Source organism: Micropterus salmoides, unplaced genomic scaffold (genome assembly GCF_014851395.1).
Source record: "Micropterus salmoides isolate LMB-PRFRI ecotype aquatic unplaced genomic scaffold, ASM1485139v1 Ms_hic_scaffold_19, whole genome shotgun sequence".
NCBI lineage: Eukaryota > Metazoa > Chordata > Actinopteri > Centrarchiformes > Centrarchidae > Micropterus > Micropterus salmoides.
The window spans coordinates 16,776,555-16,794,273 of NW_024041039.1; positions in this window are offsets into that span (position 1 = coordinate 16,776,555).

A 17,719-nucleotide genomic window follows, 5' to 3' on the forward strand; every position below is an offset into this window, starting at 1 on the left:
CTTTGTGTCTAAAAGAGAGGATAGTCATTATTTGCGTGACCACCAGACGATGGTCATCGGGAAAATGCCAAAATAGTTAATTTCAGCATTTGAACAGAAGTCTCTGAAATCCTGATGGGTTTTGTAGAAAATGGTACTCAAATGCTTTTAGCAGTCAAACAGGACACTATAGAAAATGACTGAGTGAGGTCACTTCTATTTGTGGGGTCAAAGCCTGCAGATGCAGTCACAGTCAAGACTGCCAGCACTCAGTCTGAGCCCTCTCAAAGCCCTATCACTCAAAATGGAAGCTTGTAGTCTTGGCAAGATGACTGATACTTATTGCTGGATTCACCATCATCATGTTTAGACAACCTCAATACATTATGCGCAATGTTGTGTGTGCATGCAATGTGGTCATACATGTTGTAGACAGGAAGTAGATGCATCAGTCACAAAGGGCATGTGAAGGATGACTGGCTGTCTTCCCATGTGTTCCAAATGGAGAAACTGTCATGGATTTCTCAATTGATTACATGTCCTCACATCTAGCTCGTAATTGCATAAGAGTCAAGGCAAGCCGGGTTTCTGACCAGAACATTCAATCACTTTTCATCTATTATGAGGCATATACTCAAAAGTCAATATGGAAAGAGACTCTTTATCAAGTCTGAGGTATCGTTGTGATGACCATGATGAAAAATTGAGCACATTAATATCATACCACTCTACTTTGATTTTGTTCATTTTCAGCTTAATACAAGTCCAACTCTTACTGTCCAGACATTTTCCCTCTTCCACATGTCGCTGTCTAGACCGCTTGAGGATGACCTCATGTGCTCAGCTCTGTACTCAGATTCATTATGTCAAAATAAGGACATCTCTTTCAATGCTGCTCCAGACTACTTGATGTCTGTGGCTTTCATACTGATAGAAGATGAAAGGAAAATCAAATGTCTGCAAAATAGAATCCTAATATCATTCTCAGTCTGCTCCGTTATCACAGAGATCATAGGGAGACACTCATAAAAGGGCCCAGCACCAAATAAAAGCATTTTTTCCCCCAAACGGACCATGGCGCAAATATGTGGAGGCACTTTGAAATGCAGAGTGGGCAGTCAGTCAGTCAGTGTGTCCTCCCCTCTCTCAAAGTGCACCGGGGGCTAGATAATGTCAGCCCCCACGTCGTTTTCTGACCCCTCCTCTGTTTTCTGTGGAGGCAGAATGAGGCAGGTTGCCAGAAGCTTTCAGGGCTGGTAGAACAAAATGTCTCAGCGGGTCTTGTTTTATTTCCCTCAAGTAGCATTCAACACCTCCCCATCACATTCACACAGACAACCTCCCATTACCATACGATTCAAATCTAACATCGCCTTTCATTCATTGTAAAAGGGCACCCAGAAACATGTAATTATTTTCTCTCTCCCCTCCCTGAGATCAAAGCCCAAACAGGAGTGATTACAGAGAGTCAGGTTGTCTTTGAAGACACTCTTCGGTTCCTCTCTTTCTGTTTGGTTACTGTATAAACAGAGCTGAGAGACGCCACAGCGCTAACCTCTCCTCAGCACGCAGACACTTGCAGAGTGGCAGGTGTGCCTCTGTTTACAGGCAGGCGCTGTTAGCATAGTGCACTTCAACCTTGACCCATCTCAGGGTCTCTGATAGTTCTCTCTCCTCACAGCTCACTTTCTCTGTCTACTGTCATAAAAGAAGCAGCAGGCTCCACCGCATCCCTACCCTGCTCTCCTTGAACCCTGGCTGTAAAACATAGTTTTACTTGATCTGTTTTTGGTTTGTGGTGTTAGACTTAAGAATGAGAGATGCACTGATTGCAGTGTTTATAAAGGGAGGGTGATGTATAAGAAGAGATTGGGAGACGAACCATGTAGAGGATATACTCTCTTGCGTGTCATAGAAATCATGCTGAAAGATTTCTTTTTAATTTGGCAGTCCAAACATCATCGTTTGCAGCGCTTTGCCATTTTCCAGCTGTATATTTACAGTAAATGGATGACTGAATTACAGCGAGGAACAGAGAATCAATTCCTATCCTCTCTCTCTCTTTGTCTGTTATTTTTAGGTGGACAGCAAACAGTTTTCACAACTGAAAGTGAACACCATCCAACATAGTTATGCCAAGATTTCCTAAGACCTTGCAGCTGTGAGAGCTACAGAGTAACAATAATAAGACAGGGTAACAATCTCCCTATAGGCTTGGATTTACATGTGCTTACCATGGGAGCGCAAGATAAAATGCTAATTATTTGAGAACTACAAGTTGTTAAGTATAAAGAAAATATGCTTTCTGCTTTTTTTTGCAAGTTGTGTGGATACCATATACAGTTTTCAAATGTATCACCTTATCTGGTTTTCTGTGCAGACATCTGAATGTTGCCAAAGCACAGAATAAATCTGTCATTGAAAGGAACTCTGGCTTTCAGGAAGAACTGGCTTTCTCAGAATCTAGTGAATCCCAGTTATGGCTGATTTACTACAGTTGCTATGAGTGCCACGTTATGCTTACCACTAACCGAGTGCTTATGGCTCACTCCAGTTCCTCAGCCAAAGATTTCCATTTTTGCTATTTTCTTTAGAGTGAACAAAAGTAAACAGAAGCTATAGCCCCTGCACCTATGCTGCAGTTTGTAATATATTGCATTTTGTGAAAGAAAGGCCCCAATGAATTGAACACATTTTGCCTGATGCCATACACAGAAATTGAAGTCTAATGAACTTTTGTGTTTCATTCAGTTGAACACAAATATTTGTACAGTTCAGCTGACCTTTTTTTGGAGAGAGAAAACAAAGTGAAAGTTTCTGGTTTGTTCAAACTGAGGTTTGTGCCTTAGCAGTCTGGCAAGAAGCCAGCCTTTTCTCTCCTTGCTGGCAAAAAAAAGAGGTTATAGAGTGTTACTACTCACAAACACGCTGTAACTGTAATAGAGCTTAGTGCATGGACTGATATGTGTGTCAGTGGCCCAGAGCAGCATCTGTATATTTGTGCTGTACTGCTGTGCTGCAAACCTGTGTTTCTACACTTGTGTCTACTAGTCTTCAGGCAGCACTAGAAGTACAGAGATATTCCCAAATATTCCACATATCCCCCCTCTCCACTGACACACATACACACACACAAACAGACACACACACCAACTCCCCTCAGTCCACTCTACCTCTGCAGGAGCACCAGCTCACATCAGCTGAGCGCAGAAAGGCCTGTCACAGGAGGAGCAAGATGCTAACCATTAGCAAATTTACTTCAGCCCAAGCACAAGGGTCAGCACGGTCAGACAGACCACCCAAACAGCTTGGTCATCAAGGACAAAGACACAGAGGAGGGAGAAGGATAGAGAAAGAGGGACTGATAAAAAAAGAGGGAGGGGGGTAAGGAGTGTGTATCTGCTTTCAGACAGTCCTGCTGAAATGTGCTGCGATGACACAAGCTTTTACATATGGTGTGTGCACTCAGATGTGAAACCACATGTACCGGCAGCACTGTTAAGGTATTGTTTATTGTTGCATATGTGAGTGTGTTTTCTGGCATCTGACTCTGTGAGGCATACATGTGTGTTCTTATGTGCAAGTGCGCATCAAGGAAAAGCATTCTTCAAGAGAGTGGGTTGGTTTTTCTCCCTGCAGAGTGATGACAGAGTCCAGCCCGCTGCTCAAATACTGAACCATCACCGCAGGTATCACAGGCATATTTTCAGCGTCATATTTTTCAACAACCCCAGCTTGGGTTATTTGGGTCGTCATGACATGACAGAGTAATTGGTTTGCACAGATCACTCTCTGTGTTTGACAACCCGCCCCATTTACTGTCTAAGCTCTCCGGTCAAGCTGCTTATAAATCTTTCACTGACTTGATTAATTGTCTCAAAAGTGCTCCTCTGCCAGGTAAATAAATAATGAGCAAAGTGATGATTTCTATTGTTGTCCAGTCAGCAGGATGACCTGCTAAGAGGTCGACTGTGAAAAACACTTCTCACAGAGGAGAAAATAGAATATTTAAAGAAACACATAAATTGGCCTTCAGGTGTTATTTTTTTATGGTGTAATTTTTACGGTGTGTTTGTTTTTATGTGTGTGTATGTATAGCAGAGAGACTGAGGTATCCACATACTCACACCAGCATGTGAGGATCATCTGCATATATCTCTTTCCACTTTTAGGCCGACTATACTGCCTTTTTGTTGAAGTTTCTTGTTCTGAGTTTTTCAAGAGGAGTCGAGGAGTTCAAAGCGATCCGGGGATCTAAAACAAGAGACACAGGCCAATAGAAATATAGCAAATAACTGGAAAAAGACACCTCTGACTAGAAAAAAACATGGCCTGTCTGATCAGGGCCTTAATAGGAAATACGTATTTCAAGAGCTCTTTACAAATGCACTTAGGTCGGCTACACATAAAAGGGGCAGGCATATCTTCTTATTAAAGGATGACTTACCATTTTAATTGAGACTTTAAGGTTCACCTTGCCTTTTTTTTGCGGTGACAAAGCTTTCAATTCCCAATTCCAGTCCATTTCTAACAGTGAGGATTTAAAAGAAGGTAATGACAATCTGCCCCCTGGTCTGGCAGACCAGCAGGGGGCAGAGGAGAGAGTGTGTGTGTGTGCGTGTGTGTGTGTGTGGTGGTGGTGGTGGTGGGGGGTATGGGTGGGTGTTAGTGCTTGTTCTTGGAGGGTTTATTCCTCCTCCACCTCCACTTTAATGACATCAGAGAAGAGACAGTAGCTCACTGCTGGAGAGCATACCAAACAGGATGGCTCTCCCACTCTCTCATACAGTGTCTCCTTGGGTATTACAGCTCAATATGAGACGTTCTGTTTGGCCTGGCTGGGTTTTAATAAAACCTGACAGGGATTTATCACCTGTCTATGGCTCTATGTGCTGCCACTCTGTCAGACAGAGGTGGTGGTGGTGGTGGCTGGGACTTGGCTCTAGCACGCAGCAGTCATATTCACCTCATATTAATGTGTTTGCAAGAGAACTGAACTCGCCTGGAGGAACGAGGCAATGAGGTTGGCTGATGAAGTGAATGTATTAAGGAGCAGGCCATCACTTTCTTTCATTGAAGCTATTTTTGTGTGCACATCCCTCAGACGTCCTCCCTGATTGAGACACATTCAGTTTTATACATATTACTGCTCCTCATTGTGCAGTATTAACGGGGGAAAACATTCAAAGTTTATTAAAACAACAAATAACTAACATATTCTGCAAAGGAGGTCACACAAACGCCTTTGGATATGTAGGACAGTGTCGAAATAACATTAAATCTTAGCGTGTACAATGGGTGTCTCACGTCAAAATGTCACACCATCTCTCATCATTCTCTCACCTTCCTCTTTCTCTCTCCATCCCTCACTCCACCTCATCGTCACTTCAGTGTGTGCCTCTCACCAGGCATCCCCATTGAGGACTTCCTCAGGACCGTTGCTAGGTGATGGCCCCCTGATTAACTAAGGAGCAAAGAGGGGGGAGAAATAGAGGGGGAGTGTGTGCGTGTGTGTGCACACGTGTGTGTGTCTCTTTCTCGGCAGTTATCACTAATTGACAGCTGCCGGCCCTCAGGGCTGTATTCTAACCCTGCGCCCCCAGTGTAATCGGAGGGCAGGGCTCTGTCGCCCCCCGTAGGAGAGTGTGGAGGCTGGGGGACAGGAAGAGGCGGGGGAGTGCTGCTTTGGCTCTAGCCTTATGGTGGGGCAACACACTGCAAGACCTGTTTAGATAAGCAAAAAGATGTGGGGAGGTGGGGAGAGACAGGAGGGAGGGGTAAGGGCTGGATGAGGAGGGAAGAATGGGTTGAGAGGCGAAAATGAGATGGGGAGTGAGCGATAGGAGGAGGAAATCAGAAGGGCAACAAGGGGCAGGAATTGTGAGATTGGAAAGGAAAAAGGAAAATACGGTAGAGTGGAAAAGAAGAGCGAGCAGAGGGTGGAGGGGTTAGGGTATGGCATGCTGTCTGAGGGAGGGGGTCCCCAGCTTTTCCTCAGTGCCAGTCTGCCGGCTCAACACCATCTGGAATTATTCTCAAACACTGGCCAACTCTCCCCACTCCAACTAGGACAATCTGATAATCCCCCACCCCCCCTCCTGCAATATAACTCAAATTAAAATGAGATTATTGTGATCATACTTTGGGCTCAGAGGTTGATAATGAGTCAGGGGCACATGCGATTGTGGCTGTATAAGAGGTCTGTGTGATATACACTGCAAATGTTTGGCAACTTTGGTCTCAAGTTTGCTTTAGTCTGAAAAGGCTTTCAAATATTTGCTCGGGTTGCTTTGAGTCAAAATTTGGAAATACTGTCAAAGCTATCAGAGAAACTCAGGGTAATTGTGGAAAAACTGCCCTAAATCGTCATTGATTATTAAGAAAGGCTTTCATGAAATTAGCAAATTTAATATTTATGTAGTAAAATTATCATTAGTGCTTTGAAAGCTGACTGAATCAAACAGCAGATGTCTACATACTGTTATATTTTTTAAGTTTCCTTTCCTTTCAAAGGAAAGCAATTAAAATAGCCCCTTGTCAAAATTAAATGTATAGTTTGACACTGAAATCTATCATAATAAATTCAAAGTACTTAGTAAAAAGCTTTTGATGCATTGGTTCCACTCTCATCACAGCTTCTCTAATGTGGAGATGCTTAATAATAGCACTCCAAACTGAATGTAATTAATATGCATAACAGTAATTTCTGCTGAGTCCTCAAACATATAGCATTGGTTTGGTATAGTAAATTATAGAAGGCGCAGATTTAAAATCCATGCATCTTGTATAGAAGAACAAAACACAATTACAACTGTGTCATCTCTACTCAGTGTAATCGGAATGAGTGATTGTTTTTGCAGGAAGCATAAATTGAATTACTGTATAGGACACGTTTGTCTCATGATAAAGCTGTATTGCCTCCACTGTAATTATCTTCATATTACTGTAATTATTTGAAAGTGTGCAAAACGGATTATTCCCTTTTCCCTCCGCCTGGTTGCTCCGACTGCTGCACTGATCCCCTTTCAGCTGTGGCCGAAGCCTGTCACATGCAGTCTGCCTCTATGTCTTCATGCAGACTTTGACATTGCCAAGCAATCAATAGATCCTCAGCGCAGAAATGCATCTCACCCTGATTATAATGAAGATAGCTGGTCATTTAAAATGCTAATGGACAATTTCACCTAATAAGAGACATTCTGTCCAGCAGTTCATTAAAATTTAGAGGTGGAAAAGTCTATTCCAATTAAGTTTCACCCTCTTCCCCCCCAGCGCTGAACCCATTAGGATTTTAAGAAATGTCAAAATGTCCCATCTCACAATCTTAACACTTCGCAAAGGAAGTGCTCTTAAAACTTGAGTGGAGGGTCACAGAACAATGGCACCATTGAGGAACATTAGTGGTAGTTAGCTTATGACCTCATCTGCCACCACATTTAAGTCATTATGCATAACACAGATATCGGTTTCAGGTGCAGTCACATTGCTCTCTTCAGTTGTTGGTCCATCTATTATTTTCTGGCCTTTAAAAAGCCATGACAATTATTACATTATATTCATTTAATTGTTACTTAATGATTTAGTCTTACAGTCTTTAAGGTCCTTTGAGGACAAGATACGCCTTGAATAGGGAAAAGCAAATCAAACGCTCTTGTTTTCCTTTTTTGTTCTTTGAAACAAGCTTCTTTGTTTTCTTAGGCATAGGCTTGCTTTTCTCAAAAAGTGTTCTGTTTGTTTTTATGGATAAGATAGGATATATTAGTTATTTTACAGTTTAAAAAAATGACTTTATCAGAAGTGCCCCTCCGCCCCCTCTGTACTGAAAATCTAGCTCCGCCCCCAGTGTGGAGCTATAAATGAAACCTGGCTATTATAATGTACGGAAGCCCCAAGCGGCCATTGATTCAACTATTTTTTTTTACTCCGTTTTCCCGTGATAACGGGATAATTATCCCATGATCTCTCGATAACGAATGTTGTTTTCTCGTGATAACGGGATAATTTTCTCATGATCCGGAAATAACAAACCATAGCTGAATACAGGGGTCGGCAGGTGCGTTTCTTTAGAATAATTTAAGATTATTTTTCAGTGTGACTCAGTAGCTCAGTTGGTAGAGTGTGGGAATCCAAGGATAGTGGGTTGACTCCTGCTCTCAACAGCTTTTTTTTCTTCTTTTGTGGGTTTTTTATCAACCTCTTCAACAAAGTTATTATGAAGAAATTCAGGGGAATCCAAATACACATTTCCCGGTTATTTCAAAAGTTCCGAAATAGCCATCAGGAAATGTGTAACCTAAAATGGATTACCCTGAATGAGAAGTGGATGATTTTCCTATGCCTGGGAATGATGGGGAAATGAAAAGTCCATAGGTTGATGAATGTGGACCAATCGCCAGGATGCGCACAGTCCAGCACGTGCTTTATTGTGAGCATGTGAGCATGTCATAAGAACTTTGTTGAATAAATCCTGTGCACTACCAACTGAGCTAACGAGTGACACTGTTAAACTACTGTGTTAAACACGGGAAAACTGAGTAAAAAAATATCCGTAATAATACACAAAATCTTTATTAGAAGTTGTCAACAACAATCCATCCAAACCACTGAAAAGGCAAAATAATGAGACGTTTATATGTAGATCTTGTTTTGGCTCAGAGAACAGATAAAAGGCACAGCTGACACAGAACAGTTGAGACTTGAGCTTGATCGCTGAGACAAATTTCTGATATTGTGCAGGCTCATTTATAAGCCAATCAGGTTTTCCTTTGGATCTTACAGTTATCTAAAGAGCTGATTATTTCAGACAAATAAAGATCAGTGCAGTGAGAGGAAAATTAGAATGAGACAAGAAGAAGACTATTTCTGGTGGTGGGGTGGTGATGGCGCAATGGAGACACATACCTTTGGTGTGAGAGACCCGGGTTCAGTGAGCAAGACACTTAACTCCTAGTTGCTCCAGAAGCATGCGACCTCTGACATGTATAGCAATTGTAAGTCGCTTTGGATAAAAGCATCTGCTAAATGAATAAATGTAAATGTAAATTTCTCATGAACTGAATTTAAAAAGTATAGAAAAATGGTCAACATCTCATACTCGTATTGAGCTCAGTTTTGTCTAGGAGAAAAAGGTTCGACAAAGGTAAGATCTTTGTTTAAATGTTCCTTTCTTCTGGGATAGCAAGCGATGGATGTTGAGTAGATGTAAATGTGTGGACAGTCCCCTACTGTCTGCACATACACAATGAGGTTTATGTCACTTTACCAGTGTAGATATCCACCCAACAGCGTATGCATGGGAACTTACTGACAAGAGAGGTACTTTACTACAGAAAACACTCATAAGATATCATTCACTCAGGCTTGTTCTCAATGGCCTAGTGGTCTGATAATTCTCCTTTTCCAGCAGCCTTTCCGCCTATTTATTAAGCTTCTTGCTTATGCTGTTATGTGCCCCCTTGTGGAAACCTGAGTTCCGCCTGCCAGTTAACTTGTGGCGCCAACAGCATCAGAGTCTTGTACCACTGTCGGTTTTCACATTGTGCATGTGCACATTTAACAGATTTACCTTAATATTTAATAACTACTATATGATTTCCAATGTCTACATTGAACATTTTCCCACATTTTCTGTAACTTCCATTTTTCATCCTGTAACATCTGATCTGACACATGGTCTAAAAGATAACCGTATCTAGAAGTAGTGCATGAAAACATCCAACAAAAGATATCTATTTTCCTGTGCTTCATATTTAATTCCCAGTAATCTTGCCAGTAACAACAGGATGAACTTTTGCTGGATCACAGGAGGGAGGCATATGGAAGGCTGTAGCTGCTTGCACAAACAAATGGAAACCAATTGATCCACGAGCAGACAACCTTGAGTTTTGTCCAAAAATGCCTCGATGATACTGATCACTCCATTATACGTTCTGGTACATTTGTCTGCAGAGAGAAATGTTCTGTTAATTTTGGATAAAAGGTCAGCGAGCATGTACAGCAAAATGGTTCCATCTGCAACACAAGCAAATCAGAGGATGTGCGGGCTTGCTGTAGAGATCAGATAGCAGGACAAAAAGTAAAGTATAAACACCAGATCTGAGTGAGTCGGATGTACAGGGAAATGTGTCCTTTTTTCTTTGTATTGAATTAAACATATCAATGCAGATACAGATTTGCTCAAACAACATCCTGATCTGAAAGCAAAAGTGATTACCAGCTCAACATTCTTACTTTTGTATTTGAAACTTAAAAGTGCCAGCATGACAGGTTTTGTTCCTTTCCTGCTGTTCCTTTCTTTTGACAGAACATTTATCATGCTGTCTATGTGTTGCCTATTTGCTGATGTTGTATTCATGTGTCCCAACAAGACACTGTTCTGCTGCTCATTTACAGTAATAAACATTTTTTTGTGGAGTCCATATGACATCTCAAAAAGAAGTTGAGTGTCTAAGCAGCATGATAAAAACCCTTGCTTTAATTATGGCACACAAAGTGTCACAAATAACATTTCAGTCAGGACAACTTCATCAAAGACTGATTTTGTGGGGCCTGGGGCTGAAGACCGTACTGTTTATTATCAGTATGCAGCCTCGGCTGCTCTGTGTCGCCTCATGCGGGCTCACATGCACAGTGGCAAGCGCAGAGATAGCCGTGGACACGATGAAGTGAAGGTAATTCTAAGCTATTGCAGTATGTGCAACAAAGCCTTAAGAGTAAAGGACATCTTCTCTGATCTGCTCCGTCCACGTCTCTCATCCTCTATGTTATTAAAAGCACACTACACTAACACTATCTTGGCAAAGCTAGATGTACAACAAGCTAAATGAAAGCTGTCTGTAGTCTAACTGTTAAGCTGAGATTGCCATGTAGCTTCGATCTGCATATTGTTACCTGCAGTGAATCAAGCAGGGACAGAGGGAAGGAGGACAGGAGCCAGCTGCCTGAACTGCGTCTGTGTGGCTCTATCCGCGCACAGCAACATGACGCCCAGAGCGCCACAGTTCGGCAGCGCATGTTAGCATGTTTGATTCTGTTTGGCCAAATTCATTTCCCAATATGCTTCCAATAATGAGATATGCCCGATCGGCCACTACTTATCGGATCGATAATTATCATGCATCCTTCATCCTTCCTCAGATACAGCCTGAAGGTGGAGCTGTGCGGACAGGCAGCTAGGCTACAGCAGCTTAAATAGGCGCCTTGTCTAGAATTAGCCAATGAATGCTAAGAGAGGAATCAGCTGAACTGTCACCTGATTTGCTGCTGAAGATGGCTGCTATCAGCTGCTATGCTGGAATGAGTGGACCTTGACTTTGTAGCCTGCCTGAACTAACGCTATGCTTGATTTAAATGATGGAACATGAAAAACAAACTTATCATGCTGCCCTGTCTTTGAAGACTACATTATTTCTCATGATTGTATGACTTTGATGTAATAACATTTGCGTAGGAGAATGTCCTCTGAAAAATGGATTCTTGAAAATCTAGCATAAATAACAATCAAAAATGCTAAATGATTCCAATTTAATTAAAAGCATCATTAAAAACTATTTTTTTAGTACTGTCAAGGAAAGCATTGCCAAAAGCCTTCTGACAGTACCTATTGTAACTCATAATCCAACCTTATTCTTCCTTTCATTTTGACACCTAGAGCAAGTTTATTGGGAGAGGCAGATACCGTGTGTGTGTGTGTGGAGTGTTTCAGTGCTCAGTGTGTAATCTGAGAGGAGTATATATTAGCATAGTGAATCAAACAAAACAAAGGCTCTGCCAGTGATGTAAACACAGGGAATTAAACCTCCTGCAGTTCACTACCCGGTCATCTTCGGCTAATTTGACTGTGCAAGAAATCAAGTCTCTGCTCAATTACAGCATCTGCTTTCCATGCAGAGCAATGAGAGCAGATATAATTTACAACTGAAGATTTTCAAGACTGTAAGAACTGTATGCCCTCTTCAAAAGGGATTTAAATTAGAGAAAGTATGCCGTATGAAAATAGTCTTTAAAAAGTATTAATATATGTGCATAATAGTGATACAAATGCCTGGTGGGATTTCATTACAGATGCAAGATTTGTTCTTCCCAACTCTCTTTCTTTCTTCTTGCAAGAGTTGTTTTTTCCTGACCTCTCCGGTCAAAACAAGACCTCTTCCACGCTCTCACAGCCGGAGAGCCATTGGCGGGCCTGTGGCTGGCATTTACGCCTCAAACTGCTCTCCTCCTTCTCTTCTTCCAAACTCTCAGACATGTTGGGCATCTACCACCCACTGCACTCACAGTAAGGTCTCCAAGCCATCAGACAAAATAAAAAAGAACATCAGCTTCATAGTTTCGCTACAGTTGCTGGAGATTCAACAGCCGTTTACAGTGGAATACTGAGCTACAGTTGATGAGACTGAATGAGAATAAAAGGCTAATGAAGAGGTCATTATGTCAGAAACATGTTTCTGTGTCTAATCACAGAATTTATTGGTATGCTATTGGAGATTGAGCGAAGGAATGTAAGGCCTATCCATTACATTAGGATGTTTTTCTTCCACTTGAACAGCCTTTTATGAGGCTAATTTGCTGATTTGAAGGTGAGTTAAAACGAGACCGAGTGTCAGAGCTTTTCTACATCTACACAGGCTAAGACTTGGCTGATCGAACTGTGAACTTCCTCTTTGCTCACCGGAGCAAATGGACCAGTTGTGTAGAACCTTACTCCATCCCTAATGAGTCTAAGATCGATCACCACCTGATAAAATCAGCATATTTCAACAGTGGTGCAGTGGATTCTACAATGTAGTAACATTAAATAATTATTTTAAGTAGCATTTAATGAAACTGTATTATTTGATTAATTCTCTATAAGTGATTATAATGACTCCTTTAAGCACATACAACATGATTCATGTAAAGCCATTTTCAACATTTGATCCATATTTTTCTTTAAGCAAATCTGTGTATTAGTAGAGTGGGAGGGTTTTGGTGTGCTCTTAATGTGTTCTTCTTCTTCTTCACACTTTAGAAATCTGAAACTCAATAATAAAGAGAGTTGATAGATTCCCTGCAGGACTTTAATATGAGAACCTGGCTTGGAGATATCCAGCTGTATTTGGATCCTGTGACTCAAACTCTCCAAAGAGGCTTCCCTTGTCTCACTGCCGCTGAATAGCACACGAGGAGGCAGTTAGTGACCCAGTGACCCCATCCACAGAGAAACAGAGCTGGGTGGGATTATATCAACGTTAGCTGGACCCAGGCCAATGCTTAGCCATAACATTCTGGCCAGAGATAACATACATTTTAATTACATATGGACTACAGCTATGTTAAATTTCTCCAGTGAACCCTCTCCTGGGAGGTTGCCACTAAACTTGACATAATACATCAAACACAGCTTAATGTGATTACAATGTGCAGGGGTCTGCAGTTAAGTCAAGAGCAAGGGGGAAGGGCTTTTGTCAGGGGGCCTTTCTGAAACTAGACCCTCGCCACTTCCACTCCGACACAGAGTGAACTCTGGTTGGAGTCACCCTCACAGCCAAAGTGAGCTCCCTATCAATACCTCAATATGATCTGACGTTACTGCTGCACTCACTGCTATAATATCTGTATCAAATAAACAGTTGTATTAAGATTCAGGATTGTTGCGATAGTTGAGGAAAAGGTGTTTTTTGCAATATGGAAACTGAAAGCATTTGTCATTCATTTTGTGTTTATGTAGAATATTTCTTTAAGAACATGACTTTAGTTATTTATATATTTATTTATCATATATCAATATGAATCACACATTATATTGAAGCATTATATATTCTGAAGAATTTAAAACAGTTAAAATGTATAAAGACTTAACTATTTTTCTTTAATGCCTTTTTGCTTGTTAAGTGTTCCCCCTGTGTATCTAGTTGAGTCATGTTCTATTATTCGTTTAAGGTAGGCTATTTTGTTTTGGCTGTAGATTTCCGTATAAGATGAATATGATTCAGTAAAAACAACAGTTATATTGTCATTGTATATATATTGTATATCAGACAAGAACATTTTATTGTTAAACACAATATAACCTTTGGGCTACGTTGTTAACCTGTGAATGGTGATATGAAATGTTAGTGTAATTTCAGAATTAAAAAATCCTACATGTTAACAGGCGAAGTCACACGGAACTCACATTTGAAAGAAAGGTCCCCGATCGTGCAGCATCAGTGCTCACTCGGCATTTGAGGGTGTAACAGCCCACTACTACTCCGCCCTCGTTCACATTACACACAGTCATATGACCCATTGTTGCTAGAAAAATATTGATTAGTGCTGTTTTAAGTTTCCTCCAAAAGTCACTTAGTAGTATACAGCATATTTTGAAGGAGTCAGGGTTGATGTTTCCACACGTATGTGCTTTCCTTTTTTCCTAATTCAAGGTTGCATGAAGCTTCTCAATATTCACTCTAAATCTGCATAATGACTATTTTGAACTACTTAATATGCTCTCTTGTACTTGGCTAAAGAAGACAGTATGAATACTAACAACTTAAGGAAGAAGACAGAGGCAGACCAAATACCCTTGATGTTGAAGTTGATGAACGGTAGTGAAGCAACTAATGTTACAGGCTGTCTTGACATTTGTGACACATCATGGTGCTACTGCTCCCCATAGTTGTCATTAATAATCACGTTTTAAAATAAACAGATGCCGTTTTTGGTAGCATAATGCTCAAAATAGATTAATTACACCAATGAATCAGATTGTTTTTTGACGAGCACCTGGCCCTATGTACTCTGTCTTCCTATTGTGACAACAGTATATGGAAAAGTTATCTCGTCCATCAGGTCTTTGCCACTTCAAGGTAACCTAAAAAATCTGTGTCAGACGTTCAATGCAGGCAGCAGTCTGTCATGGCAGCAATGTGCTCTGAGCCATAGCTCCGAGGCCAAAGGTGTAACGGTAGGTGCCTCATCACAGGAAGAAAAATGAAGCTACTGTAAGTACTTATTCAGCAGGCTGTTAAGCTGGTTAAATCGCTTTAGCTGTTGCAGGAGTATCTTGTTTAAGTACTTCTCATAATTTGCTATATCTCTACACAATCTGTCCAAACTACGTTACCATAATACATTGCATAACATATTAGCAATTGTGCTGTTTAATCAGTTAGTGTGAAATTAAATTTTAGATAAGTCTGATAATTGAAATTTAAACTTCAGCGCTACTTGTTAAGATGAATGCTATCTATAGCTTACAAGCAGTAATAATTTGTGAAAATCCTAAAGATGCAATATAGCTTTGATGAAACAAAGCTATGTCATCCCTCAGAATCATGTTACTCCAATTCATTATGCCTTGTGTAAGATTAAAGTATAACTGGATTCATGTTATAACTTACATTTAAAAAAAGAAAGATTGCTTCCATAAAATATACTGAAGAAGAATATTACAGGATTCATAAATGGGCTCAGATTGTAGATTCCGCTGATAGACAGATGCATATAAAATGTGTCAAAATCAATCAGTTGCATTTGCATTTATTAATCCAATTTGATTGCATGTAAATTAAATGATGTGGCCTCATAAAGAGTTGTTTTTGCTGTCTCAAATAACAACCCATTTACCCCTGGCTGCAGTAATGTAGCCTGTTAAAATTGGTACCATTTAGCCAATGATGAATAATTCTGCCTGCATTTCCTCCTAAAAGCCAGCTTGGTTCTAATATTATTTTCTAGATCTTGGAAGGCCAATTTGCCAACATGCTGTGATTAGGCCTTTGACAGACTTTTTGTTTTTATCATTAAATTTTTACATAAATACATTTTTTTCAGTCATTCATTTCCAAAACAATGTATATCTAAAATGTAATGATACCAAAGTTGAAAGCTGTCAGCTATTTGCACATCATCTGTTCTGAGCCACAACCTGCACACTCTTCACCTTGTTGAAAATGCATTAGTTATCCCTAAATTTCCATTTCAGGGCTGAGGTCCCCAGTATAATTCAGCTGATTTTTGATCACATGAATAAAGAGTGTCGGACAAGCAATTGGATTTGCATACACACTACAAAGTTTGCATTTGTGCCATACCTGTGCACCACACACTAATGAGGCAATTATTTAGACAGCGTGCCTACAAGTCTATTGGGGGAGATGCCACGGAGTTCGCAGCTGTGGGATTAACATGGTTAGCTGGACCTCAGAGAGGCAGAGGCAGCACTCGAGGCAGACAGGGAGGGATTTCACACTATCTAATGAATTAGACTTCACATTTCATGGCAAATAATGAATTCTAAAACAAATTTGCTGCAAAAAATAAATGAGTTTTGTAGGAGTTATGGAATGCATTTTAAGCAAAGGGCTGTTGGAAAAATGTCAATTGGAAAGGTAAATGGCCATCATTCATGCTGATAATTCAGAGGATTTAGTGTTTTCTTATCAAGTCAACACAAAACACTTTAAAGTATTGTAATCATACTGATCAATATGGTCTGTAGTAAATAAATTCTCCCAAAAAACTCTTGACTCTGACATACTGATAATTACTGACGTTTGAGAACTTCAAAGAGCAGGGCCAAACGACTGCTGAAGTATCCTTTTAATGACCACGCTGATCAATCGCTGCTGCTGCTAAGTTCAACTTAGTGAGGCTGATTAAGCGGTGAAGTGTGCTACACACAAATACACTCTCCTTCTCATTCTCACACGCACACAAGCACACACGAACACAAACAATCTTCAAATTCACATTTGATAGCTCTTGCAATCATGGTTGAATAAAATTACCTACTTGAGAAAGTAAACGCCAAAGGTCTGCTCTGAGGGAACCGTGTGAACTGATATGTTTGACCAGGTGGGAAAAAAAAGTGTACAAGTTACATTAGTGTAAGGATCACCAGCTTTATAATCATTTTTATTATAAGGAAATATCAATTTCAGTGCAGAATTTTCACAACGCGTTTTTTTTTTATCAAACGGTAGTATGCCTCTTTATTCCTTTAATATTGGTTTGTTTGTTGTTTCTTATACCTCAGTATCATGTTGGTGAGTCCAACAGGCAGATGAGCTCTGGGCAAACCTAGTGCAAGACGAAGGTAAGAACATCACATGTGGCCTTAAATAAAGAGGATATAATTTTTCACCCAGTTACAGCAATTATATTCTTGACATCTTTGTTCCAATGGCTTCAACAGGTTAAAAATCAATTTAGGGAACTTTAGCCGGTGGCAAGATTTATTGTCAAGCAGCTGTTTCTAGGCTGCATGTTGGTGAATAATGAGGAGCAGTGAAACATTTGGCTAGATCAATCTGAAGAAAAGACTTTTACAAAAGCCGAACTAATTATACTCAGGCTTTCGATTACTGTCTGGAGCAAAACAAAACTATGAATGAATTATTTCGCCTTCATTTACTTGAAAGGTTAGCACGAAATGACCCATATAAACTTTGTAACGCATCCCGCAGGCATATTTATCCCTTTCTGCAGTACACTGTGTCCTCCTGTCCATGAGAAAGGAGGCTCATGCAGGTTCAGTTAAAGTTACACATTAATATCCACAGATGACCTTTTGGATGAGTTGCAGCATTAGTCTTGTGCGTTCTAACCTGTCCTGTGTGGACATAGAGTAATGTGCTGGTTGACCACTGAGCTGACCCTTCCAGGCATTAGAATGTAGACCACATGTCTCGACTGTGTCCACCTCCACTGGAACACGCGATAAAGTCTAAAACAAATACAGAGCAAATGTGCTGTATGAAGTCTTATCTGCGCTCGG